Source organism: Cavia porcellus, unplaced genomic scaffold (assembly GCF_034190915.1).
Source record: "Cavia porcellus strain 051 isolate PalLab524CR breed Dunkin Hartley unplaced genomic scaffold, mCavPor4.1 scaffold_10, whole genome shotgun sequence".
Taxonomy (NCBI): domain Eukaryota; kingdom Metazoa; phylum Chordata; class Mammalia; order Rodentia; family Caviidae; genus Cavia; species Cavia porcellus.
This window is the reverse complement of record NW_026947493.1, coordinates 81,189,934-81,217,354: the sequence shown is the minus strand read 5'-3', so window position 1 is coordinate 81,217,354 and position 27,421 is coordinate 81,189,934. Positions and strand designations below refer to the sequence as shown.

The following is a 27,421-nucleotide window of genomic DNA, read 5'->3' as shown; positions in this document are numbered from 1 at the left end:
AGGCATTTTCAGGGATGAATATTCTTGTTCTGAGTCTATGGCCATTTTTTCAAGTAAGTCACTGATTAAACTCTGCTTACATAAGCAGAACCTCTAGAGTCTCTGAAGACACAGAACAGAGATTTCCTTCTTCCCTCTGACCTCCTGCGAATCCCCTGTGCCACTCATCAGCTGGTGGAGAGGGTGCAAAGCTCACAGACGTGAAGGCAGAACAGATTTGCACCTTTCTGTCGCGAAGACTTTGAAGTTTTCTTACATTCCAGTCGGACTCAGGTTGACCTGGTGATGCTGTTGCAGTAATGTCTGACCCACACTCCTGCAGATCAAGAGTTTCTGCAAAGACAGTCCCCCAAGACTGCTGCACAGTGCCCTCCCTCCCCTCAGGCAGCCCAGCGCTGAGCGAGTGGACATTGTGAGGAGAGCTGTGGTTAGAGCTTGCCAGTTTGCACACCAGGGAGGTAATGAGGGGGTCTCAGAAAGCCTCAACAAGAAGTAGCATCAGTAGATGTGCCTTTAGGAGACACCCTGAGCATGAGCAGACCTGGGGTTTAGTCCCAGCCTTCCAGTAGTTGCCAGTGGGTGCTTCATGGTTGGGAGGATTTTAATGGGATTTCATTGTTGTTTTCACTGGCAGCACCGTCGGGCAGTAAGGCTAAGCACTGTCTGATAGGAGCACTTCCTGAGTGACTTGGAACTGGGCTGTGATCTCAAGAATTATGGCCAAGGCCAGACAGAAGTTTAAGAAAGAAATAGAAGTTGATCACAAGATGATGCCAAAAACATTGAACCTTAAGTGTTGATTTTTGTCCCCAGAACTACTTTTAAATATACCAGTGCATAAAAGAAAAATTTCAAATCACATCCACGGAGCCTTTCTTTATTGGTGATGGAGGACATGGCTTATACCTCTGAAGCTAGGTACATGGGGTTAGAATGCTTCCCTGAGTATTGAGCATGCTTTCGAGTGCTCTCTCTCTCTCTCCCTGTCTCTCTCCCTATCTCTTTCTGTCTCTTTCTCTCTCTCTCTCTCATTGATATTAAATGGGTACTCAGGTCTTTCTCCCAAGCAACAAAATCCTTTCTAAAAATGTCACCCTATAGATCCCCTACATCATATTTGTGTACCTAGAGCATCTAAAACAGTAACAGACACCAAGAACTGGTTGGGTGTCCCTGCTTGGAGGAAGCTCTGGACTCAGGCCACCTCTATAGTGCATAGAAGTGATCTATATCATTGTCATTCTTGGGAATTTCATTGACACTAATTGGGAACTGGTAGAAATACATATGGTGCAGGGGATAAGGAGGCATTACTCAACAAAACAAATTGAAGCAGACTGCTGGACAGTACCCTGCTCCCAACAACCTGCCACTTGGCATTTAAAAGAAACTAGGCACCAACAGAACTGTAGCTCCCGTAGTTTTGCAAGTTCCCTAATGGGCTTCAGTCTTGACGTAAGTGTTAAAGTAGCCAAAATTCCCCACTAGCTTCACAATATCTTAGCTTTATTTATTTTTCTCTTGGTGCCTGTTTGTGATACGCATAATAATTCCCTTTACCTTGGAGAACCAGTGCAGTGTCTCTCATCAGAACACTGTTTGTAGGAGCTGCTTCATGTAGGAGAGGGTCCTGGAGCTCTGGAAGCAAACATGAATTTTGTTGTGTAGTTTGGGAGGAGCACTGGGTGTGAGCTTTGTGGTTTCCTTTTTACTTTTTGTAGTAGCTCATCGCCTTGACCACAAAATCACTGCCAGCCTACAGAAAGGGGAAGAAATATTAGCCCATCTGCATTTTCCTCTTCTTTTTTTAGAGATAAGCAGTGACTTGGGTTTTGGAGGCTGGTCAGCTTATTGGCTTTGGAGTTCCCCAATATAGTCTGCAGAAACGTGCCTGGGTCCCTGCACCACTGCAGACAAGCCGTCGGTCATACAGTTGACCACCATCCTGGAAACACAGAATTGGTTTGAGCTATCTCTCAACTCCAGTTGCCTGACTTCGGGGTCACTATGGAGAAACGGCACCCATGATCACCCCAGGAGTGTGGGCAGTAAGGTTTGAAATGAGTCGTAAATGCTGGTCAGCCCTGCAGTAAACATCTAGTTACACAAGAATTCATTCCTTTGGCTGGTATTTAGAGAGCCCCCAAAAGAGCCAGGTGTGGCCTTGGGACTTGTGTACCTAGTAGTTTGCCAAGTAGCAAATACCTTAGACACCGTAGGCTTTCTCACTGCGGCTAGTCAATTCTGATTTTTGCACGTTAGCAACTATAGTTGTAATACAGTAAGTTTCCCCCGTATCCTAGTGAAGCTTGATTTTTAAAGGAGGCGCTGCACAGATCACAGTGTGCCTCTCCCTGAGCAGACTGTACCTCGTCCTTGTTGAGTGTATGCTCTCGTCCTCTGCACTTCATTTCTGCCAGCTCGTTATAATAACATTATGAGGAGAATAAGCTCGTGGTCACTGTACCCGATTTAAAATAGGACTCATTCAAAACTGCAGAATGCTTCAGTTTAAACGATTTAAATATTAATAAAAGTAAAATGTCAACAAAAGCAAGAATCAGAAACCAGGTAGTCTAACTTTTAAAAATGATTGGTTAGTGATTATGGAAAATATTTTCCTGTATCAATGCTTAAACCTTCAGAAGAAAAAGAATTCATCTATGGCGTTTGATGAATTGAGCATTTTTTTAGTGCTGTGAAAGCAGTATCAAAACCTGGCGTTTACTACAACATCCCCTTCTCATCACATATAGACCACTGCGAACTCCACAAATAATTATAAGGAACAAGTTGATGGTAAATTTCGTGAGGTCAGCACACTGGGCGTTCAGCACCCTGTCTCTGTGCAGTAGCCATTGCCTCTGCTTTGTGCTGGTTTTTGCAAACCTAATTAGAGGTACAGCCTGCGACTCAAAATGTTCTTTGGATGAACAACTCAATACACGCACATAGACCAAAGTTGCTAGTCCAGCGGTGTTGATCATTTGAGTTATTCTGATGATAAGCAATTCGTACGTGGAAAGGGAATTTTATTCACGATGATGTACAGTAATGCCTCAGATCACAAACTTGCTTTGCAAACAAAAGCATCTGGTAAAGTTTTTGTTTCTGTTCGCAAACTCTGCATCACGTGATAAACACAACCAGGACCATCTTCCCTGCACAAACACAAATGAAGCCAGTTTTCCCCAAATCCTGAGACAAATTAAGTTCATAAACCCAGGTACCATCATACAGAGAATCGTTGCTCCAGGGTTCCAAGACTAATTCACTTTAGGCTTGCATGCAATTTCCCTTAATATTTTAACATAAATTTTCAAAGGTGGACAAAAGTTGAAAGAGTTATCCCCTGAACGCCACCTAGTTTATGAATTTCTATCCTAAGTAGCTGGTGCTCTGTTTGCAGAGTGCTTCAGAGAATCCCAACTCACATGTTGAGGTTAAATGTAAACCGCTGGGGATTTAGCTCAGTGGCATAAATGCCTTTTGCAAGCAGGCAGTCGTGAGTTCGATCCCTGGTACCGATAAAAACGAAAAAGACAAAAAAAAAAAAAAATGTAAATCAAAGTTTTAGAAGTGACCAGAGACTGAATGGAGCAATTCACAGTTCTCTTTTGTGTGTTGCTTTCTCTCCTCCCTGTCCACACTCCTTCCTTTGTTTCTTCCTTCTTCACACGGGGTCTCACTATGCTATTCAGCTCATTTTTAAACCTCAGTCTGCTAAGTAGTTGTTACCACAGGTGTGTGCTTCTGAGCCTGGCTCTCGTGTTTTGGAAAAAAACCCATACGATATTCTTTCCTCTCAACTGTGCATGCTTCTGCGCTTGTTTCTTGCTTTAAAAGTGTACTCTGTGTGTGTATGTGTGTGATAAAGGGCAATCTTATGTCTGTTGGGCTTTTTAGTGTGTCATAGAACTACCCCGATCCAGCCTACAGCAGGTGAGATCACCATCCACAGTTATACTGGATACGAACTCTTACGGCTGCATACTGAAGTCTGTTTCTTCTTCATGTTGCTAAGAAACAAAGGCCTCAGTGCCCTCTCGAATTGCTAGGGTTTGTCTGCCTTGTTGTCTTGATTTCACTTAATTGCTGCCTAACGCAACTTCAGATTTGTGTCCTCCACCTACCCCTGTCCACTTGCCAGTATAAACTAGCATGCAGCTCGCAGGGTGAATTTACTAGTTGCAAAAGCAAAATGCGGCCTTCCATGCTGTAATTTCTGGAGTTCCTTTACCTTCATGTGGCAAGCAGTGATTGAGGAGAAAAAGAAACCGTTTGACATCTGACCACAGAAGGAAAAATTAGTCTCTGCCAACTTCTCCGAACTCTTGTTTTTTCTTCTACATCCTTTGTGCATCTGGTCTGCTAAGCAATGACAGCGTGAAAGGGAGTTATTTCCTTCAGGTTCAGTCAGAATTTAATAGTAATGACAAGGCTGGGGAAATGAAGGGGCTGGAAATAGTTCCTCTACCTTTTCTGGTCATGGGCTACACTCTGGCCAATGCCGTGACCCACCGTCCATGGTTGCTTTGTTTCCCATTCCTGTGGAATAAAGATGTGTTCCTGCACTGTTGACCTCGGGCTGAGTCACATGTTCTGGTCGCCTGTCCGTCTGGGAGGAAAAGCTTGCAGGGATGTCCCATAGTGAAGATGTGAGATGCCGCCCAGAGCAGCCCTCAGTGGACATGACAAAAGCCCCCCCAGAAGGCTGCTTGTTACCTCAGCCCAACTTAGTCCTGGCTGACTGCATGCAGTGTGTCCTGCCAAGTCCCTGATCCTGCAGTGCAGTCCTGGATCTAAGTCCATAAACCGAGACTTGGGTGATTCCTGATTGATTCTCAGAGCAAAGCACAGAGCTGAGCCAATCCATAGCAGTTGATTGTTTTAAAAACACTCTTTTATGTCTGGATTCTTCTCAGGGTTGTGGTGAGAGACTTGAGACTGAATCACAAATACTTCACTGCCTAGCCTGGGTCTCTTACTTTCTAGAAAGAATGCAGTGTGTAGTGATCCAGTGAGGCTTCACACGGAGGGAGGGAGCGCTCCCGTCTGTTTTTGTGTTGCTTGTGTGGCTGGTCTTGAACTCATGTTCCTTTTGCTGTACCTTCCAGCGCTGGGGTTACAGGTGTGGGCTGCAGGATGCCTCTGAGATGCCCAGTGCATGACGGTTCTTCCCCAGTGTTCAGTGACTGAATGAGCTATGTCATTTATGTCTAATGAATTACCCTTTGATTTGGTGTTATCAAAGTGCAACTATCATATTTTTTCACATTCCTTTCAGCATCTGATAGAAAACTGACTCACGTTGAATATTTATTTTTCTTAGTAAGTTAACCCACCCAGAGGTCTCCTGAAGCCTTCCCAAGTCTTTCCATTGGGCTTGACTCAAGTATTCCGGTCAGTGCTCCGGGCCAAAAGGCACCATGCTTGCTGCTGCCTTATTCTGGGTCCCGACACCCATTTCCACGTGCCGCCCAGCTGCTCCTACACCCCTCGCCCATTCACCCACTTCCTCTGCTCTGTGGGCTCTGGGCTGGATTGAAACAGCGACGTTACTGTAAAATTTCCCACTGAGAAGTTTCAACATGAAGAGATTTTCTGATCCCTTTTAAAATAAAATGGTTAAAAATAGACCCCGTGGGAACAGTTTTCCACTTCAAGAACAAAACCCTGCAAAAATGTTTTAATGCAGATTTGGGATCTAATTATTTTTTCCCACCTCGCCTTCAGTAGAGTGGCGCTATGGTGGGAACAGCAGGCCTCCGGGGTGCAGAGTTCAGACAGCCAGGGCTCCCTCCCTCCCTCCGCTCCCCAGGGCTCTGCATCAACAGCCCTTGCTGCTTGGCATCCCTCCCTTCGCATCCCTCCCTGGGCATTTTCTGGAGCAGCGGGTCCAACTATGAAGGCCTACATCTGCTTTCTCATTAATCCCGTGACCTTCCTTCGCTCCTGGCCCTGGCCTCTGGTTGCTGCAGACATTGAAGACCGTGCTGGACAGAGGTGAAGCCAGCTAAAAGGAGAACCGTGCACTGAGCAGATTCTGTAATTACGAACCAGGGTCTTGAAGACATGCGGTCATTAGGGCTGCTTAAACGGAGCCTGTGACATGCTCAGAGCCACGGTTAGCTTGGAGGCCCATCCAGGGGCTCTGTAGATAGAAAGAGGGTTCCAGCTGCCTCTGTATTTTCTTTCATGTCTTCTTTTCCCCCTTCATAGCCTAGGACAGCTATGGATGTTTGTCTGCTTATAACATTTACAAGTTCTTCTTCTTCTTCTTGTTCATGGTTGTAGTTTTAAATACCTTAGAAAATGCCTGAGACTTAATACATGTTTAATAAGTATTGATTGGATGCAGAATGAATGGCAAACCACTGAGACAAATACCCAATCGCTAGTGACTAGAAATTGCTCAATTTCAGATCAGTCTTTAGTCTTTGCTGCTAGTTCTGTAATATATCAGGAAAATGACTCAGGAAGTCCAAGTTAATTTTTTTTTTTTTTTTTTTTTTTGCAATTATTATATCCCCTAGCACACCCTGTGTGTTCTAGCTTTTTGTAGTGGGGGAATTTGGTGTTGAGACAGGGTCTCGTTTCAGGCTGGCTTTGAACGCACATTAATTCCTGCTTGAATCCCCCAAGTGTTGGAATTATTGGCCTTCTAATCACAAGTAGAAGGGTCCTTTTAAGAAATAGAAAATGATTTCTAAAATATGGCAAATAACCTAACTCTATGCTATCCACCAGAAATGGGGTGCATTTTTCTACAGTTCCCCTGGACCACGCCCATTGACGTTTCTCAAAAGCAGTTTTGGAAGAATCCATCTCTCTGAATTTGTAGTTCAGGGTGTTTTGAAGGAAGTTCGAGCGTTTCCTTAAAGAAATGGCTCTGGGCTTTTCCTCTTCCTCTCCCAGAGTTCTCATTTTCCCTGTGCGCTTTTGCAATCTCTCTTTCCACTCCCAGGACCCTCCTCCTGCTACACCCCAGTCCTGTCCTTTAAAACTCTGCAGATGTCACTGCCTCTGGATCCACCCTCACAAATCAGATGCCTCTCTATGCCATGCACCGTGATGCACTCTGAGGATACTACGTGCACGTCCTATTTATGATTTTGCTGTTGCTGTTAGATCAATGGTTGGATGATTAGACTCTCAGAGCCTCTAGGCCAAGGGTTGGGTATTACTCATCTCTGCATGGTGGCATCGGCAGGTGCTCCAGATATTTGCTGCATGGGTTTATTTGTTTTCTTTAGAATATGAGCACCTGCAGCATCCCTATTGGTTAGCCAGTTGCCCTCTTTGCTGGCTGGAAGATTTGAATTCAGGACTGGCTCTACCTGCTCCTGCAGCCCCATAGCTGCCATCCATTGCCTGCAGGGAGTAAAGGCATTCTTTGAGCTGAAAACCAGACCCTCAGGTCCCGGTATATGGGTTTTTCTTTTAGTTTTCTACTGTCTTCCTATCTTTCTTCTGCCCCCAGCTCAACCCATCTCATCTAAAGGTGGGACTTGAAGATTGTTATTTTGTTCATTTTAGAATCTGCAGCATCATGGAAACGTAGCCAAAGGAAGAATGGCCCTCGAAGTCTCTGGGAGGCTATGGGTACACTACCTGCAACAGCGTTGCATGTGGAATTAGCAGCCCAGGCTATGAATCACATTTACTGTTTTAGAAACTAGAGCCTGGGAGCGAGCAGGGCTTCTTTCATCCGCCTACCTTTAGCAGAGCTTCTAAATAGGTGATTCCTTGCCAGAACATGCAAGCAGAGCAAAGAGCACCATCATTTCTGTGGACTGTGTCTTTGAGGGTCCCATGCATAGAAAACTTGGATAACATTTTCTTTTTTTTTTTTTTTTTTTTTTTTTTAAAGCCTACAGCACCCGGTATTCCCAGGCGGTCTCCCATCCAAGTACTAACCAGGCCCGACCCTGCTTAGCTTCCGAGATCAGACGAGATCGGGCGCGTTCAGGGTGGTATGGCCGTAGACTTGGATAACATTTTCACGTATTTTTTTCTTGCTGTGCTACTGTGGAAAATCTTTCCTTCTCTCCCTCAGTATCTAGAGGAAGGAAAATCACTGGCTGAACCTTCCGTGGGATCCTGTAATGGATGCTTAGAAAGACTTTTAGGAAGTAAAGGATGTTTAAATACTGGGCGGTGTTTAAAATGCAGTCAAACTGTGTCTGTGATTTGGCTGTCAGGAAGATGGAGAAGGAAGGGGTGTATTAGTTCTGGCTGGCTTTTGGCTGTCGTCAGTATCAGAATCCATTAAGGTCAGAGACCCTGTGCAGTCCATATGGTCAGTGGAGAGCAGCATTCTTCTGAGCCCGTGAGTGAAAGACCAAGTGGATCGCCTGGTGAGGCCCTGCTGGATTGCTCCTCTAGCTAGTCACTCCATGATGGGGAGAAGAGAGGTAGCATCTTTATTTTAAATATACACTGGGGAAAGCGTTGAACACCTACATTGTCCTATGTATTTTTTTCATTACCATGCAATATGACATAATCTACCGAGGTCTTTTTCCTTCTCTACTCACTTCAGTGTTGAAAAGATTGTTTAAATTTAGAAATTACTGAGTATTCTAAGAAGCTAGGCTGACCCGCTGTACCCAGATTTGCTCACCTACTTACTGAGTTACATTTAAACCAACTCTGAGGCCAGAGAATGAAGAGTGTCAAGCATCTTGAGCAAAGTGGACACCTAAGAAATGACCCTTGGCCACCTTAGACCCTTAACGTTTGCACACTGTCTTTCTAGCGGGAGGAAATCATTGTGGGTCATACTTCCATGACAATTTAAACAAACCAACTAGAAATGCAAGCCAGAAATACCAAATAAATCTCTTCTGAGTATCACTGAACTGTTATTATTTATATGAATGTTGAAAATCATCCAAGCTGATTAGAATGTTTATCTAGAGACCTCACTTTAATTCCTCAACTGGCAGAGACTGGACAGAAATTACAGCTATCTCAACCAAAGCTCCCACTGCAGGAGATCTAAGTCTCTGTTTATTTAATCTTGGGTTTCCCCAAGGTAAGTGACCAGATCCCAAAAAAGGAACTCAGAAGTCCCCTGCTAAGTCTCCTTAAGTCTCCAGTCAGAAAGCACCCCTACCCCTTCCAAATCCTTAACTCCGCTCCTGCCCTGAGCATAAGAAAACACTTTTTCTCTGCTGCTTGCCCTTGGACTGTTGAGTTTGAGTCTTGCCTCGCCCTCCTCTCATTAACCCTCCCCAATTTCAGATGAAATTATAATTTTATTGTCAGAAATCATTTTGCAATTATGAATTATCCTCAGGGGTATTGTTTTAAACCAACCAAAGTATTTACTACAAGAACTCCTTGTTCGAGGGGCTAAACAGTAGCATAAACTTAAGTGCCTTAGATGTGTTTGGAGATCTTTAAAATTAATTAAATAGTAGAAGAATTTATGTTAAAGGAATGAAATGCCAAAACACATTTACAGTGTCTCTGCTTTTCTCCCATTGTACAAATAATAAAAAATGATTAGTCTTTTGAAGAAATTAGGAGTAACAAAAATTCGACTTTCCTTTTAGGTACACAATTAACAGCTATCAAAACATGCCGTAGAAAATGTGTTAAAATTCATGGTCTGTAATTTTAGGTAACACAGTGTGCATAGAGATATTCTTCATTTCATAAATTAGGAGATCCCCCTAACATTTGATAGGGTTATTCTCAGTTCTTATCTGTAGCTATACAGTCATTGAGCAGGATAAAATGTTGCAATGTAGCAATTAAAACATCCTATCTTTTTTTTTTTAAACCACAAGTTCAGTAAATTACAACTTGATTATCTGAGTAAACAATGTTACCTTTGTTATAATTTGCATGCTTTGTTCTGCATGCAAATTAACAGTGGTTTGTAATTCCCAGTATGACAGGGTGTATTTTTCCATCATTTGAACTTCCCTTTTCCTACCTCAGGAAAAGACTATGTCAAAGCATACTGTTATCCCTTTCTCCAATTCCTCCCACCTAAGCAGCCGTGTTCGCTTCAGCCCCATGTAGTGGGTATGGAAGCCCTTGTGTGAACATGCCTGACAGGTTTGATCACCCCTTGTTCCCACAAACTAGCAATGCTTCCTGAAAGCAAATACAATATACTGGTGAGAAATGCCAAATCCTTGGGAGAGAGAAATATGTGTGGACCAGAATGTGCAGAGCCATACTTGCACTGGGGTAACCTGTGGTATTTCTGCAAGGTCCTGCTCTTGTGTACTGCATATGGTTTACTGTCAGATAATTTAACACCCAAGAAAATCTGCCTTGAATAAATTAGAATATATTTGCAAATTAATTGGTTAATTAGATTGTAGCTATCTCTAGGGGCCTGAACTGAAACAGATGTGTGCAAAAGCCCTTCACAGAGCTGGGATGAGAGCTTCTTGTGGAGCTTTCTCAAGGAGGAGCTCTATCACACCCTTCTGTTGGTGCCAGTGTATTCTAGTACATACACGCATGCGTACAACACTGCCGCACTCCTGCCTGTGGATTCACTGCAACAGGGATACTTAGGAGGTGCCATGCTATCAAATAAACAAATAAAATGTTCTTAGTGTTGGTTTTCCCTTGATTATGGGCTGGCGGTATAGCATTTACTTAGCGTTACATGCTAAGGTCTTGGGTTTGAACGTCAGGATCACACCCACTCTCAAAAGGCAGATTAGGGGATGCTTCTAAATATTTATGTAAGATGCAGAGTAGTCATAGCTTGAGCTTAAACCGTTAGGTGAGGGATCAGCCAGGATTTGTCCTTTCATTTTTTCTGCTTTGTTGTTTCACCTTCTATAGAGTGAAAACTCACCTATGGTGAATTATCTTGAATTATGCTTTTAATACTAAAGTGAATTTTTTCCCTGGTTGCATCATTACAGTAGAATCCTCTTTACTCCTCTGGCCATTTCCTTTTTCACAAAGCATCATGGCACATCCACTAGGTGAGTCCCAGAGTACATGCAGGACATAGAGTGAGCCCTGGCGCTGCTCTCAGGAGGTTCTCAATCTCTGTGCTTTTTGGAATGGTAGGGCTGGCTTCTCCTCCCCTCCTCTTACAGTGGGAAGAGGGCTCCTACCCTGGAGGAAGTTGCATGACCATAAAGTAACTGTAGACTTGCGACCTGGGCTCTGTGTTCAGGAGTGCAGTTCTGGCCCCACTAGAGTAAACAGTACCAACCGCTGAATGATGTGCTGGCATTTGGGAAAACATGATGTCTCCAAGATGAGCACAGATCTCTGCACGCTCTTTGTTTTTTCTACCTAGTGTTATATGATTGGCAGCTCTCGGAGGGTCACCTTTGTGTCCCCGTGCTTAGGGAAATCCCTAGCTAGTGACAGACGAACAGCAACTGCCCAGTGAGTGGACCTTCAGACGTTTGACAAAAGAACATCCATTCCTTAGACTCAGACAGAAACTAGTGTAGCAGACGGGTTATTGTCACTGTGCCTCCGGGGTACCCTGAGGTCTGACAGATATGTTATTATCCTGTTTCATTGTTTCTGTTTTAGTTTTGATTATATGTTAGGAAAAGCGAGGCATTGTGGAAATAATGAATGGCTCGTTTGGTCATCGTTATATGAAATTTTGTTATTCTCCTCAATCTGATTTTAGCTAAGCCTTAGAAATGCAGAAATGACATTCTCGTTGAAAATCGGTAGTGCTCAACCTCTGGAGGGTCTTTGCCCTTGCTGTAGGGGTAGTAATATCACATCATGCTATTTCCTTGCCTTATTTCTCATAATAAAGTGAACTTTCCCCCTAGATTTAAAAAAAATTCATAATCTAAAGGATAATTACAGTTGGTGTAATTTGCTCAACTACCTTATTAAAAGTGCTACTCAGAAAGGGATTATATTTATGGCTAATGAATTAAAAGTCTTCCTTCTTTTTCCAAATAGAATTCACTAAAATGTAGCTCAATCAAATAGGATTATTTTTAAGTGAGGAACTTTTATTGCTGGTGATTTTTATAGTTAACATTAAGAGATGGGTAATATAAAATGAAATGTTTCTATTAAAAATGGACCTTGTTACTCTTATACCACTTTTCAGTAAAAGCCAATATTGCCAGGAAAATTTTTGACGTTTCATTTGTCTTTTAAAGAGAATAAAGTAAAGCAAAGCAAAACAGAATGAAGTAGAGCAGAGTAAAAATCAAATAACACAGGATTTCAGGAGAAGACAACAGGAAATCAACAGTGGCTGCCATAATGTCTCTTGTTTTCTTCAAAATAGTTGTCCATACCTTCACACAAAATATGTTAATGCACATCAAAATAGTATAAAAGCAATCAGAACACAAGACCGAGAGCCTTAAGGGCTTTTAAGACCAGACACTAGGAAATCAGCAGTGGCTGCCATAATGTCTCTTGTTTTCTTCAAAGCAGCTGACCATATCTTCATACATAATGAAATCAAATAATTGAAAACACTAAAACCAATCAAAACCAAGAATAAAAGCATGATTGGCTTTTGAATCAAAATGATAGGAAGTCATCAGTGGCTCCCACGGTGTGTCGTGTTCTTCAGTGTAGTTGTTCATACCGTCACACATACCAAAATCAATTCTCGTAAACTCTTTAGGTGAAGTTCCAGGCATATATAAGCACATACATGTACGTTTCTTCAGAATTCCCAGGTGTAGGCATAGGTAAATGTTTCGAAGGGTTTCGGTGGTTTGTGGTCATTGACTTCATCATGCAATTGAAACCACCGAGAGCTGAACTTTCGCATGCTTCCTCCACTCGGGACCTTGAACTACCCACAAGCCCTGCAGCCGGATTAGGGTCGGCTTGCAGCTCATACCTCTGGTCCTGTTGGCTAAAGAAACAAGCTTCCACTCGTGCTTTTCCGCTTACTGGAAATTTTTGCTCTGAAAGCACAGATTGGCAGATGGTTCCTTGCCTGACGTTCTTCCCCATTCTGAATGTGGAGGGAAGTTGGGGCAGGCTAATCACAGTTCACAGGGCAGACAAAGGACCTGGGTCTGGAGGGAATTCCTACCCACTGGAGTGTGGGCAGACCCTGGGTAGGGGTCAGCGGGTGTCAGTGGAAAGTCCTGCCCTCCAGGTACATAGCAAGGAACTCGGAGTTGGACAAAAAGTGAGATTTTTGGCAACCACCTGAGTCTGGGGAGGTCCTGAGAGCCCTGGGGCAGGAGAGTAAGGCAGTCGGAAAGCGATCTGAGTGGTGCCACTCTTCAGAGCCCTGCGATAGGATCAGACCCTGCGTTCTAGGCTGGCATAGAACTGCAGAATCTGTTCTGAGCGTCTTCATGGTAATTCAGCGTTTGGTAGGGAGAGTGCACAGCCAGCTTCTGACTACCACCGAGTGCAGAGCCTACCGACCTTGACCCAAATGAATGTGACCAGGGGAGCGGCACTGTATTGACTTCAACAGTTCCTGGCTTCATACTGACGGACTGTAGCCTGGGGAATGTGATCGCACTTAGATCATATGCTGCCCCTAAAGCCGAGACAGCAGCGGTGATGTGGGTGGTGATGAGTCTCACCTGAGCCAAGAGGACCACGTGGCTCCCCAGAGGGCTACGGCTGTGAACAAAGGAGGCGGCAGGAATCTAATGGAATAACCCCCAGGGATACCAGGATGGTTGCAGCTGAAATCTAATTTGGGCTCCTTGCATGAGGTTGTTCATCCTGGTTCGTTTGCTTGAGGCAAATAGTAAACCTTCTATTGGCTCAGTGTAGTTCTGGACCCCAGTTCCTAATAACCCTGGGACATAAAGTGGAGACTTGGTGCTTGGAACAAGGGAGAAGTCTAGTTACAAACTGAAACAATAAGGAACCAGTGACATGGCTCATGTGTTGAATCTTTCAACTCTGAACATGGGTGGCTCAGGGCTTTTCTTTGCATGGGACCAGTTCTAGAACTTTGGGTTGACTGAAACTTGCAAATGAGGCAGTTGTGTCTTTTCTCTACAGGGTTTTGGACTAACAAGTTTATCAAGCTGTCGCACATACATGGTATCACTGATAGAAATTGGCCATTGCTGGCTGGGTACATTGGATGTTTGGGGTATTTGTGTTCAGAAGGACATACAGCTTCTTTGTGGGCAAGAGAGTTGTTTTCAGATTAAAGCATGGGGCATAAGGGGATATTCAGGGCATTCAGGTGGGGAGATCTGAAGGAGTAACATTTTCTTTGAAGACTGCTGGGAGGTTAGCAAGGCACTTCCAAGTCTTTAATCCAGCGCCTCGTTGATGGACGGTGATGGAAAGTCATTTTCATGTGGCTCTGTGCAGTTGGCTGGAATGTTTGGAATGAGCTAGTGAGTGCCAGTCCAGATCAGAACGGGCAGGTAGCCAATTCACACAGTCCACCTTGACGGTGCATGCTAATTGCTTTGTCTGTGTGGAGCAGCTAGAAATTGAATTGCCCACGAGACGGAGTTCTGCTCACCACTTTGCCCCAGCCTATGCCCTCTGTCCACTCCCACTGGTGACTAAACCCCCCTGCCAACTCTATTTGCCTGATGTAGTGATTCTGCATTTAAATGGCATCTGTTTATTTTTCTACCCATGCTTCTGGGCTACAGATTGCTAGTAGATTTCTTTTTGCAAAGAAAGCAAGTAAACTAAGTGTCCTTGAGACGTGTTCACTGTCGTTTGTATTTTCAGAGTGGGTTTTCATGCCCAAGAATAGTAGGAAGAGAAGCTATCTGTGAACAAAGCAAACTACACTGCTTTTTTTTTTTTTTTTTTTTTTTCTGAAATAACAGGAAACAAATTCCTAGACAAAGATTCAGACAGCCTGGAAATACTTTCAGAAAGATCTGCTGACCACAGAACTCAGAGAATCGTCTCCAAGAGTGGCTCGTCACATCCTCCTGGGAGATACCCAGACACAGGGGAAAGTCTGGGCTTCTGTAACTGTAGCTGATGGCTGTTTTCTGAGCAGTGACACTTCCACTTGCCTGCTTGCTTCTGAGCCTCCCTTATGGTGGCCAAGCTCAGGCGAGGGAGCCTGGGGGGATTCTGAGAGGAAGGCAGTGGACAGCACTTGTGCCATTGCGCTGGCTGGCAGGAGGGGCCCAGTGCAACATGCAGGAGCTGAGCTGGACTTGGGCTTTCCGGCTCATCAGCAGTGCTCTGTGCCTCAGTCTTCTGTCAGTTGTCCTTGAAGTGAAGTTTCTACTTGGTTAAAAGTTATATTTTATAACTAATTTGAAAGTTTCATTTTTCACCCATTTAGGACTTAGCACCTTCTTCCTTTGTTAATGTGACTCTGGCCCAGGGTGGGTTAAAGCAGTAAACAGTTCAGTACAAACATTTGTCAACCCAGTGCATTTTGGGATGTCACGTGTGTGCAGATACCTGGTTATTTACAAGGATTTGTAGGATTAACATCATCATCTACAGATAGAACTGGTATCAAACACGAGCAAGTTAGCCTTGAGTGAGTCATGGAAGTTAGAAATAAATACTCTTACGGTTACTATCTCTGTTGGTAGAGTGAGATAGACGGGAAACAGTGAGTCTGAAATACTCCAGCCCAGAAGGTTCTGACAGGGATGAAGGAGATAGAGGAAATTTTCATAACGTCCACGATAAAAGGGAAGTCATTTCTAAGTAAGCTGATGGCTGTTTGACAAGGTCTGTGTAACACTAAATAGAAGATGAGCCCAGAGACCCTGCTTTATTTTGGTAACAGTCAGGGAGGTTTGATTGGAGCTGGGGTTGGTGGGGGTGGGGAAAGAGGGGGTCCAATAGACAGGAAGTGAAATTTACAGGCGATTCCAGCAAATCAACAAATGTTTGCATGGCTTGCCCAGCTCATGACAGACCTCATTCTGGCTCTGAGATCTTTGGATTTCTGTCATGGTAATTTATCATTTATGCAGAAGGGTAAACGCTAGCAATAAATAAATAAATAAATAAATCCATGCATCTTTGGAGAAGAAAAAGAAAAGTAGGTAATAACTAGACTTCCCTAAAGGCAGGATGCCAGGCTCAGTGACTTTTTTCTGTCCTCCGGGACTTGGTAGCCATGAGCACAAACCATGAAAGGTCAAGGGCACTTACACCGCAGACAGAAAGGTGTGTGGGCTTTTATTTGTGATTTTAAATCTATTGTGGTGGCACAGCCCTGTAATCTCTGCACTGTGGGAGGCTGAGACAAGAATGTCTCAAGTTTGAACTCATCTTGGTCAACCAGCAACTTAGTGAGACCCTGACTCAAAGTAAAATATTTTCTTAAAGGGTAGGGAAAGAAGTTCAGCCAATGGAGTGCTGGATTCCAAACCCAGTACTGATGAAAAGCATTCTCATTTTTATGTTTGTAGTTGACTTGAAAGGGGCATTTTTTAGAAACATCTTCCTGGACCCTGTTTCTTGCCACAGGTCCTCTCCCTTTTGAGAGTGGGGGGCCGGCGGAGAATTGTTGTTAATACTAAGTCAGTGTGGTAAAAATTCTATGCATGTTGCCCACAAAGAAGGCTGGCATAACCCACAGCCGGCAGCTGGGTGATGGGCGGCAGGAGCCTTTTCTGCAATCTGTAAAACAACTTCTTTTGGACAGTTGGGTCCAGTAGTGAAGATGGACTGTGATTCATGCAGCCCGGGCTTCCGAGTTCTCGTGTGGGTGTATGAAATAAGCCTGGCTTGTGGGGGCTTCTTGAAGGACCACGCCAGCTCTGTGCTTCCCTTCCTCCACCTCTGCCTGCCGTGCTGAGGATCTAAAGCGCCAGCAGGATGAAGCAGCCTGCTCTGGAGCCATCTGGAGCCGGGGAGACTCAGCACAGGAGGGCTGTAGCCGTGATGATTACTGTGCTTGGGGAGACCAGGCACAGAACTCAAGCTCACGAGAAAGGTGGTGCCCAGCTAGAGTAGGGATAAATCGTCAGTCTGCTGTCTTGTACTCAGCGCCAAACAGTAGATTTCTTATTTGAGCCACATCACTCTTCTTGGCCACCAGTGTCAAAACAGCTCATAACTGAGAAAAGCCAACCCTTTGCATATTTGGATCCAAAAATACAGAGTAATATTGAAATCAAATGATGCTTCTGAGCACGGGGCAGTTACGAGCAAGCACTTTGGCATCAGATCTGAGGGGTTCCAGTCTGGGCTCTGTATGTAGTTGATGTGTGACCAGGAGATAGAACCATCACAGAGCCTCATTTTGCTTCTGTTGTATCAGCTGTCAAAGGGGAACAGTAACTAGGTGTGGTGGTGCACACCTGTGCTACCCGCACTCTGGGAGGCTGAGGCAGGAGGATTGCAGGTTAGCAAGACCTTATCAAAATACAGAAAATAAAATACAGAAGCCAAGAGTGTAGCTCTGTGTGAAGATCCTGGTTTCAATCCTCAGAATCTCTAAAAAAGGAAAGGAGGGGATTACAGTAACAGAACAGTAATATCTCAGTTCAGGAATGCTTCTGTTATGCAAAATTGTGCCTCTGTTTTCAAACTCTACACTGGATGACAAACATGACCCTGGGCTGTCTTCCCCAGAATCGTGGAATTGGCTAAGTTCGTGAACCAAGGCACCGCAGTTCTTAGTTTCTTGGTTATTTTGAAAAGTAGATGAAGTTTCCCTATGCAAGGGATTGAAAGCAGCACCTGGAAAATGAAGCCTTATATAATTGCAGGCATGTTTGCGTGGTCAGAGGCGCCCCTGCACTGCCAGACACTTGCCTCTGGCCTTTGCACCTGCTCCTACCTCCGCCAGCCCTGCCCAGCCTGGCCTTGGCCCCCTTGTTCCTTGAGAGCATCATGGTTGTCATGGCCCAGTGCTCTGTTTCCACTTCCCGCTGCCCCCAGACCACCGTGTCTTGCTGACCGTCCACATCTCTCCGAGACACCTCCTCCCACCGTCACCCCCATCAGGGTTTGTAACTGGAAGGATGGGCAGCCGTGCGCTGGGTGCCCCAGTAAGAACCAGGAGGTGACCGGAGGCCGTGTACTAACCGTGCGTATTCTCAGTGGAGTGGAACACGCATACTTCCCCCTGGTGGCTGTGGTCACTGCCCATTCCTCCTCACCCCACTGTTTTCCAGAGAAGTCAGAGCAGTGATCCACCACCTCTCTTGGGGATCAGCTGCACCCTCAGCCTCTCTGACACCTCGGTAGGAGGCTCTGAGGAGGGAAGCAGGGCTCACCTAAGCTCCTCTTTCAGGAGACCATGTCTGTGGTATGGCCGGCCACGCTTGCCATGTGGATGTGCTCCATCTACTGGCTGGATCGGGTAGCTGCATCCTTAACAGGTTACGATGCCCAGTTTGAAATCCATTGGTGTGTCATGTGTGTGTGTGTACCAACTCTCCACAGTGAGCGTAATCATCATGTACTGCAAACATGAACTAATAAAAATGAAACCAATGAAATAAAATCTAAACAAAGTCTTCGGAGACTGTACACTATAGTTTATATTCTATTTTGTTATTCCTGTTGATGACAAAAGTAACCCTAAAGTCTGGTTTACTGGCCAAGTTAAAGCCCAAGTTTTGATAGCTCAGGTATGTAGGTTTTCATCAGTGCTAGATCAATTCTGTCCTGTGCGCTTTCCGAGTTTAAAGCTCAGAAAAGTTCACTATCTTCCAGGAGCTAAAATCTGGTTATGTATCCCTGTTTAATTGTCCTTTTATATATTATGTTGGCCACCTTTGCACCACTGGGCAAAGACCTTCCCTGCAAGACAGTTCAAGGAAGTGTGGACCTTGGCGTCTGTTCTGGGAGATCTTCCTTTAGGAGTTATATGTTCTGAGGTGAGCGTTTCGGGAGGAAATGAAATCTTCCTTCCCTTTCACACTGTGCACATTAATGATGCTCGATAAATAAATTGGAGAAGACAGAATTTGTCGGTTTGCTTAAAGAAACAATTATTTTAAAATGACAGACTATTTCCTTTGTCAATAAATGTTTTATGTCGCAGCTTCTGTGCCTGAATACCTTGTGTGAATTATGAATTAGCTCGTAAGCAGACTCAGTTAGAGGGAGCCCAGCGGGGTCTGTGGGCAGAGGGGGAGTGGTTAGCATGTGTGGTGTTTGGTTTTGCTGCTGGTTTGGTTTCAGGGCTTGAAGGTATGTTTTTCCCTCAGGAACTGAGAAGAAGAAGTGTTTTAGGTGGGTAGAGGGAAACCTAGGTCATTTAGAAAGAGACTCAAAATGTCCTGTTCTTGAGTTTGAATCCTTTGGCAGCTGCGTGAATCTTTCAGACTGTAGCATGCCCAAGGCCCTGGGTTCCATCCCAGCCCTGAAAGGGACAGGGGCCAGTTGCATGTGGAAGTCACACTGTCAGTCCTTGGCATGGCTTCCTCCTGGTCCTCCTGCACTGAGCTCTCTGACCTCCAGCCACTTTCCCTGTGAAGCAGGATTTCCTGGCCCAGGCACCTCCTGGGGCCAAATCAATGTCACCCTCGGTGAGGCCAGCCAACCCAGCACCTGCACACGTGCCCCTGGGGAGCGCACTGTTGGTATTGCTGACTTTCCCGTTTTCATGGGAAATCCGGGGTTTGACCCAAAACCTCATGATCTGAAAATGTGAGCAATTAATTTTTAAAAAGCATTGAGATTCCATATGGGAGAAACCGAACATGTATGAGCAGGATAATGCTTTGGTTCGTCCAAATTGTGGCATTAGTTAGCTAAACAATCCCTGACCAAGATTAATCTGTGTAATGTATTAATTTTCTTTGCAAAGACATTACCAATTCATTAATTTATGGTAATGAAAACATGTGAACTATATATATATGTACTGTCCTATGCAATGAAGATATATTCTCAGTAAAACCAAACCACTTCCAAATTAATAAACTAGACAGTAGCATCATCTCAGCGAGGAATAAGCCTGCTGGATGCATTTCATTAGGAAATGTTTTTCTTCCTGGTAATGATAGAATAGTCCAGAAGGAATGTGTCCATATCCACCCTGGGCCTTAATTCAGGTGGGTACTTTATATCTTAAAGATTCATTTAGCATACTCATCGGAAAGAATCTGCCCTCATTCACGCCTTCCACATTGCTGCATCAGACTGAGAGAGAAGAGCATGCATCCTTTTAAAATCTCATATAAGTTCTGAGTTTGCTTGCGCAGAATTATTTTTTTAATTTTATTTTTAAGAAATTACTGAGCATTTGCTGACTGATTTTCTCTCCAGCCTCATGCAGCCCCCAAGGAGGAAGTTTTAAGCTCATGGCTGGATATGGTCCTTCTGTTTGGTCAAGGAGTTACTTACACCAAGAAGATTTCATGGCAGCAGGTGTACTCAATGTGCCTGCCACTCTGCTTGGGTTTTCTTGGTTCAGGACGGTTTCAGACAATGGGGGGTGCATCTTTCTCTCCATCAGTGCAGAGATAAGAGAGAGGAAAGGACACTGTGAGTGCATCCCCTGAGCCGGTGCACAGCAAACAGAAAACCTGTTATCAGACCAGTTTAACTTCAGCACACAAGCTCTGTGTTTAAAGGGTCAGTGACACTGTCTTTGCATTTCTCATTAGAATGGGCACCAGAATCCTCGCCGTGGTCCCTGCTTCGAAAGATCTCACAGGCACCCACTTTTCTTCAGGCTGTCGGAGCGGGCAGGACAGGATACTCTGCAGATGCAGCTCAGCAGCCTCTCCTACTTCAGGCTCGGGTGCCGTGCTCAGGTCCCGATTCTCTTTCGCTGGCTGTAAACTCAGGGAAGATCACTGAATCTCTGTTATCTCTGTGCTCCATAGTACACTAAGGACTCTAGTGTGTGTCAGCGCCATGGACACTCCAGGATGCTGCGTGTAAAGGGTTGGCACGGTGCTGAGCCCACCAGTGTGTTATTATTCACTGTTGCTGCTACAAGATCATCACTACTATTATTTCCACAAGTGAAAACACTGCTTTAAAAGCACTTTATCTTACCTGGGAACTTTGCCTTCGAGGCGCCCTTACTGTGAGTAGGACTTTGATTGAGTGAATGGAGGTGTATTTTCCATCTGTGTATATGTGTGTATTTTTTATTTTATTACCCATGTTTGCAGTCCATAAACCCCCTTCCTTTCTCCTCCTTTCTCTCTCCATCTCTTGGTTCATACCTTACTTTCAAAAGTTGTGTCTTCCTCTTTCCCGTTATCTTTTATTTTGCTTTTTAATCTATTTGTACTTTAGGTTTCTCATACAAGAGAAACCACACCATAGTTGAGCTTGCCTATCTGAGACTCAAAGGCATCCTTCTTTATGGCAGAGTAGTACTCTGGTGTTATGAATGCCACATTTTCTTTGCCCATTCCTCTATCGATGCACGTGTGGACCATTCCCAAGGTATAGTTATTATGAGTTGTGCTGCTGTAAACATGAGTGTGCTTATATCACTGTATCATGATGTCTTTAACAAGAAAGGGAATAGCCATGTGCATGTATATATTTCCAAATCTTCCAGTTTTTTTTCTAGGGGATTAGCAACCTTAGAGATGCAGATGTCAGTGGTTTGCCCTGACCTGGCCTGGCCTCACAATACAGCCTTTTATTCTGCAGCATCGGAAGTTCTAGGGGATAGGTTGTCTAATCCCTAAATTAGTCTGGGAGGAAGACGGATGAAAGCAGTGTCTTGGCTGAGTGGAGCCGGGTTGTGGCTTTTCTTTTGTTCTTGGCTCCCATCCAAACTAATGCTTTAATCACTGAAATTCCCTTGCACACCTCTCTTACCTTAGACGATTGGAGTCAGCTGGTATCCTGGCCTGCAGCCCTGGCCCTGGCCTTCAACAGCAGCACCAGAAGATGGGCAGGTCTAGGGAGATGGATACCTGGACCGCCTTCCCACGGAGGCTGGGCCTCCCCTTCCTCCCTGCCCGCTGTCCCGCTGCCTCTCTCTGTCATCCCAGCATTTCAGTCTTGGTTTTCTTCCTTAACCCCAGAGCTGTGCCATGTTCGGGAAGAATGCGGGCACTCGGGCTGCTTGTGCATTTAGGGAGTTAGAGAATTTGGCTTTTAATTACTGTGAAGATATGCTTATTTAGGGACTTGGCATGTTCTCTGCAGAGCCTGTAGCAGTTTGCAGTGATAGGAAAGGGGGCCCATACATACACGCTCATGTCAGTGAGCTGGCAGATCCCAGGGGAAGAGGAGGTAAGATGATCAGGACAGTCCCAAGTGTCCCAAGCGTCCTTAGGGTTAGTTGTCATGGAAAGGGGGTGGCACCTCCTGCCATAGCTTTGCTGTCCCTGTGGTGAGCTGACGCCGGCCATGGCTCAGCAGGCGTGCAGAGCATGGAATCTTCTCCTCCGTCCATGTGTTCACTGCCCAGATCCCCAGTCTTTAATTGTGCTGTTTTTCAAGACAGGAGGAAGTCCCAGCCTCTGTGTTCTGTAATGGCCTATGGATTTAGTCTACATCGCAGCAAGGTATTTTTGTCCAGATGCCTAGCTATGGTCTGTTCATTGTGCTTTCTCAAATGTATTTTATTGGTTGCATCAGCAACTATTGCTCAGGGCTGCGTTCTCAACCCCAGTCCTGCTTGACACCTAGCCATTAGGTCTCGGCTTAATTCTCACCTCTGGACAAGGTTACATTTCTCACCCCTAACCTCTGCCAGAGAGGTTGGTTGCTTCTTTGGGCATGACCGTAGCTGTTGATTTTATGATGTGCTTAGCTATTTACTCTGTGTCCCTCCAAACAGTGAATTGCAGAAGGTAAAGCAATGTAATTGTTTGCTTTCTTTGTACATCATCATGTTTTCCTGACATTAGAATGCTTGGTTCTCGTTGGGTTACAGTATTATTGGTGGATGGTAGGCGGATGGGTGGATGGGCGGGCAAGTGAAATGCCCTCATCTTCTCTTGTCCTTTTTTAGTCTGTTTTCCAACCTTGTCCATGTGGTCACAGATGTCAGCACACACAGTAAGAACTCCATACCAGCTTATTTGGGGAGCTAAAAGCTATGTCGTAGGTCTTACCCAAATCCCCAGGGCAAGTGGAGAAAATGGCATCATGGAAAGTCTTAGAAAAAGGCCTGAAGTTTTCGGTCTTCCAAAGCTGGTCTTGGCTGGAATAAAATAAAACAGGGGAGCAGGCATTTGTTCTGCACCTGCTCTATCTGCTCCTCAAGACTTGCAAGTAAAGCAGGAGACAGGGGCCAGCCTAGGAAGGGCATCATCTCTGACTTGGAGCCTCGTAAAGGCTCCCGAGAGCCAACACCAACTATACCTCTGGTCAGAAGAATGTAAATGAGCCCAGTGGGTTCTACAGTGGTATTCATGGTGTCCTTCAAGATAGAGCTCATCTACTTGGCCCATGCATCCAGAAGTGTTAAGAAGGGAAGCAAAGTGCATTGCGTGTAAAAATGTGGGTCCTACCATCAGCGTCCCGCCTTCCTATTTATCCAGTGAATTTATATGGATGAGGTATACTCCTGGGTTTCTTCTCCTGTAAAATGGGGACGTGTTTTCCTGCCCACCTTGTAGGGTTTTGAAGGATCAAATGGCCACGTGGACAGAGACACTGGGTGTGTAGGAAGCTCTCAGTCCATGTTAGCTGTAGTCATTATGCTGTCACACTTTCCAGCCCTGCCTGCTGGATGCTTTTCCTCCACCCTTTCACGTGGTGGCGGAGAGCGCATGGCCTCCTGACCCGTCTGTCCGCATGCCTTCAGCCCACGCTTTCACAGCCTGGACCCAGACAGTTTCTGAGCGTGGCACTGTGAATCCTGCATCAGCCTCACAGTGGCTTCACCAAGCGCTGGGAAGGCCGACGTGCAGTGTGCGTGCAGATCCATGCTGAGCAGTGGTTTGGGTGTGTGCGCGCCCTGTCACAGGCATGAAATAAATTAAACAGTGCTGACAGTGTGTGTGTGTGCCCAGCCGGAGTGCCCTGCCTTCCTAAATCATTGAAGCACATTTAATCTAATGGAACGTGTTATGACTTCAGCTTCTGAATAAAAGTTGGAGACCAAAAGGGGAAAACAAATCTGAGATGTAGCACCAACTAAGTTCCCCCTGCAGTTATTTAAGGCAGCTTAAGCACTGTGTGGAAACGGCTCGGTTTAAGAATAGTCACTCGTACAGCCTTGCTGCTTTTGTTTATTCTTTCTCTCTCTCTGTCTCTGCCTCTCTATCTCTGTCTCTTTCTGTCTCTGTCTCTCTTTCAAAATCGCTCCTTTTATTTTTAGAATTTGGGTGAGAATGGGACTCCCGAGCCATTTTCAGCCTTCTTCTTTCGTGGATTTCCCGCACCCTTTTCATCTGGGCTCTGTCCCTAGTGGCAGGTTACCCACCTCCTCCACTCTGTGGTTTGGCACTTGGGTGTTCAGATCAGATAGCCTTTGTGGTGCCTTCCAGCTGCCTGCGTTGTTTTGATTTCATGATTTCCCTCCCTTGTTATTACAGAAGCACAGTGTTGTGCCTTAAGCGTGAGATAGAGAAGCGTTCATTGATCAAGTTGAAAACTCTCCACACTTCTAAGATGCTTGGTTTGAGCTTGGAGAGTTATCATGGTTTCCAGGCACATTTTTTTTTCTTTTGCAAGAGGAGTTGGGGCTTGATTTCTGCTGTTCCGTGGACTTTATTGGATGCACGGCCATTTGATCTCAGTGGAGGAGACTGAGCAGACACACATCAGTGCTCTTACCATTGGCAGGTTTCAGAAGCCTGCACGCAGGGTCCTCAGGCTGCCTCAGTCGCGTAACGAGCCAAACTCCCTGAAATGCTCCAGTGCTTGCCTTTTGGCACTTGGCAGGCAAACCCTTTTCATGTTAGTTTCAAGGTTGTCAGATATCATTATCCCCAAGTATTAAAAATTTCAAAGAAAGGAGGCAGTGTGTTTGATTTATAGAATAATTATCTAGCTTTAGCTCTAACTTGGCTTTGGCAGTGGTTTTGCAAGCACTCGAAAATTAAATCCATTTTTTATGGCACTACGAGGTATTATCTCACAGCAAATGATAATTAAACACCTGTGAAATCAATTAGCCCTTTAAGCAGGGAAAAAAGTTTTCCAATTATATTTTCGCACCTCCAAAACTTTTATAATTCCAAAACCAACACTTATGGAGAGGGATATGGTTGATTGGCTGTTGCTGGGTTAACTTTCCATAGAGATCATCCCTACGTTTTGCTTAGACTTAATCCTGAAATAGGCGGTTGTAGGAGCGGCTTCCTTCCAAAGAGGATGCAAGCGCCTTTGGAGCCAGCTCATAGCCGCTATCTATCTGACACACGGCTGAGCTGTCCACTGGCCTGCAGTGGAAGTTACTCTCTTTGTGTTTGGATGCCAAGTTTTACTTGACAGTTTATTTAAAAGCCAAGATACTTTAATGGGAACCAAGCAACAAGATGTCCCACGTGACCGAACTGCTGCTCTCTCTTTAAGGGCCCCACAGCCAAGAGTTCAGAGCCATGTTCATTACAAATTCACGCCCTGAAGATGTGCTGATTGGTTAACAGCTGAAACCTAATACAGTGGAAAACTGGGATGTGTGGCCTGTGGGCCATTTACCTTGTGGTATCATATGTGCTTCAGGGTTGGCGTTGGAACAAATTAGCTTTGCAGATGCTTTTGGAAAGTGATCTGTTCTTCTGAAGCTGTGGGTGCATTCTGAGGATCTGTCGTTAACAGTTAGAGACTCAAAGAAGAGAAAAAACAAACAATGCCAGGTCTTTGACATCTTCTGCACTAAGCGTCATGTGGACAAAAACCATTCCAAGGAAAGTTAAACTCCACCCTAATATTCATTGGTGCTTCAGTTTGCAAAAAGCTTTCCTGTGCACGGCTTTGTTAGAGCCTCAGTAGACCTGGTTAGGTGGGTGTCACTGGAAAAATAACCCCATTTTATAAACGCATCGGAAGAGACTTGTTTAAAATATGCTCCTGATGAAATACTGGTTTGTGTGATGTCACTGTCTCACTCTGCAGAGCTGTTTCTAGGCAGTCTTTTAAACAGTATTTTTTTCTGAAGAGTTCTTGAATGGGCCCTAGCTTTCATGGCAGTTGGCATTTGGAGAGTTGACGAATCTTAACGTGAACTAGAGAAATAAGACTACTGTTTCATAAAACAAAGCTGAAAGGGGACTTCTCTACATCCCTTTGGAAAGCTGTCACGTGAGTTTTCCTTGTGAATATCACTCGCAGTTTGGACACTTGATGACCTCATAGGTGTTGTAAACCCCTTAGGGCAGGATGAGCTAGAATAAGCTGATGTTTGTTGAACAGAGAATTTCCTGCTCTCTTTTCTCTCCCTTCCTTCCTTTCTTCCTCCTTTCTCTCTCCCTGTCCCCTCCTTCCCTCCCTCCTTCCCTACCTTTCTCTCTCTCATCCTCCTTCCCTTTCTTTCTTCTTAGAACTTAAGGCCCCACAAACTGCAAAGTGCTATACACAAAAGTGACAGCCCAAGTCCCAACAAAGATTTCCTAAACAATTACCCTGAGTCAGACATAGAAATAGGGGCTGGGTCATAGGGGTGACTAAGAACTGTAAGTTCCTACTCTTCCACAGTGTCCTTTGCATTTAGGGGAGAAAGACTGTAAGCCAGCAGAGCAAACACAGGCATGACTTCAGGTAGCACTCAATGCCAGGACAAGGGTAGGCGTTAGGTCAGCAGAAAGTAAGACCAGAGCAATGGGAAGGGAACACACAGCCCAGTCTGGAGCCCCTGCTGGAGGAGGAGCTATTTGAAGGATGCTGGCCATCTTGCAGCAGATTCAGGAGGAGAATGTTCTGGTCCAGGCAGTAGGCACAGTGAGGGCAAGTACAGGAGCCAGAAGCCAGTGTGCCACATTGGGAAACAGAGAGCCGGACATTGTGGCTGTCGGTGATTAGGGCGGGGAGCAGAGGCTGGTTTTCCCGGTCACTGCCAGCCGTGGTGAGGAGGATGATTATTCTCTAAGCCTTAGAAAGAGCCACTGGCAGGTTCTCAGCCTGGGAGTGACATGGGAAAGGGGTCTTTGGGTGCTTGATAGGAAGTAGATTTTACAAAGAAAACATTGAACCTCATCTGTTTTAAAGTAGAACCAGTGTAATTCTTGCTGTGCACCAGACTGCTGGCCCTGCCTTGTGAAGGGGTAAATACCAGGACTTGAAGGCATCTGCAGGGTCAGCTGATCTACCTTTCCCAGTCACGTGTTCAGTTATCTCTCCATCCCACAGCCTCTTCCCAGAGTGAGGCCGAGGAGGAGGAGTCAGCCAGCTCCTTAGCATTGTCTCCAGGGAAGGCTGGGAGGGGTGGCCAGCGGAAGAGGAGAGGGTGACTCAGTTGCCTAGGCAGTGTCCCTAGGCCACTGCTGTGCTTCTGTCAAGAGAACTGAGACTTCTGGGTCTACCAGTTCCCAGGAACTCAACCCTCAGGCAAGGGTGACTTGGTATATCAGCAAGAAGTGATGTCAGCCCTTTTAATGTGTCACAATGGTTTTAATAATGTCCTGTCGTCATACCTTACATTTATACATTCACAAGGTCCAAATGGGAAAAATTA

The 27,421-nt window shown here is 45.1% G+C and overlaps 1 protein-coding gene and 1 non-coding gene across 2 annotated transcripts in view; one reads left to right on the top strand and one right to left on the bottom strand.

The window, feature by feature from the left end:
* Positions 1–27,421, top strand: part of Ext1 (exostosin glycosyltransferase 1) — a 262,248-nt gene that overhangs the window by 192,022 nt on the left and 42,805 nt on the right. The window lies entirely within an intron of this gene.
* Positions 7,872–7,990, bottom strand: LOC111754627 (5S ribosomal RNA). Its single transcript, XR_002789310.1, has one exon. It is a non-coding gene; the product is annotated as a 5S ribosomal RNA (ribosomal RNA).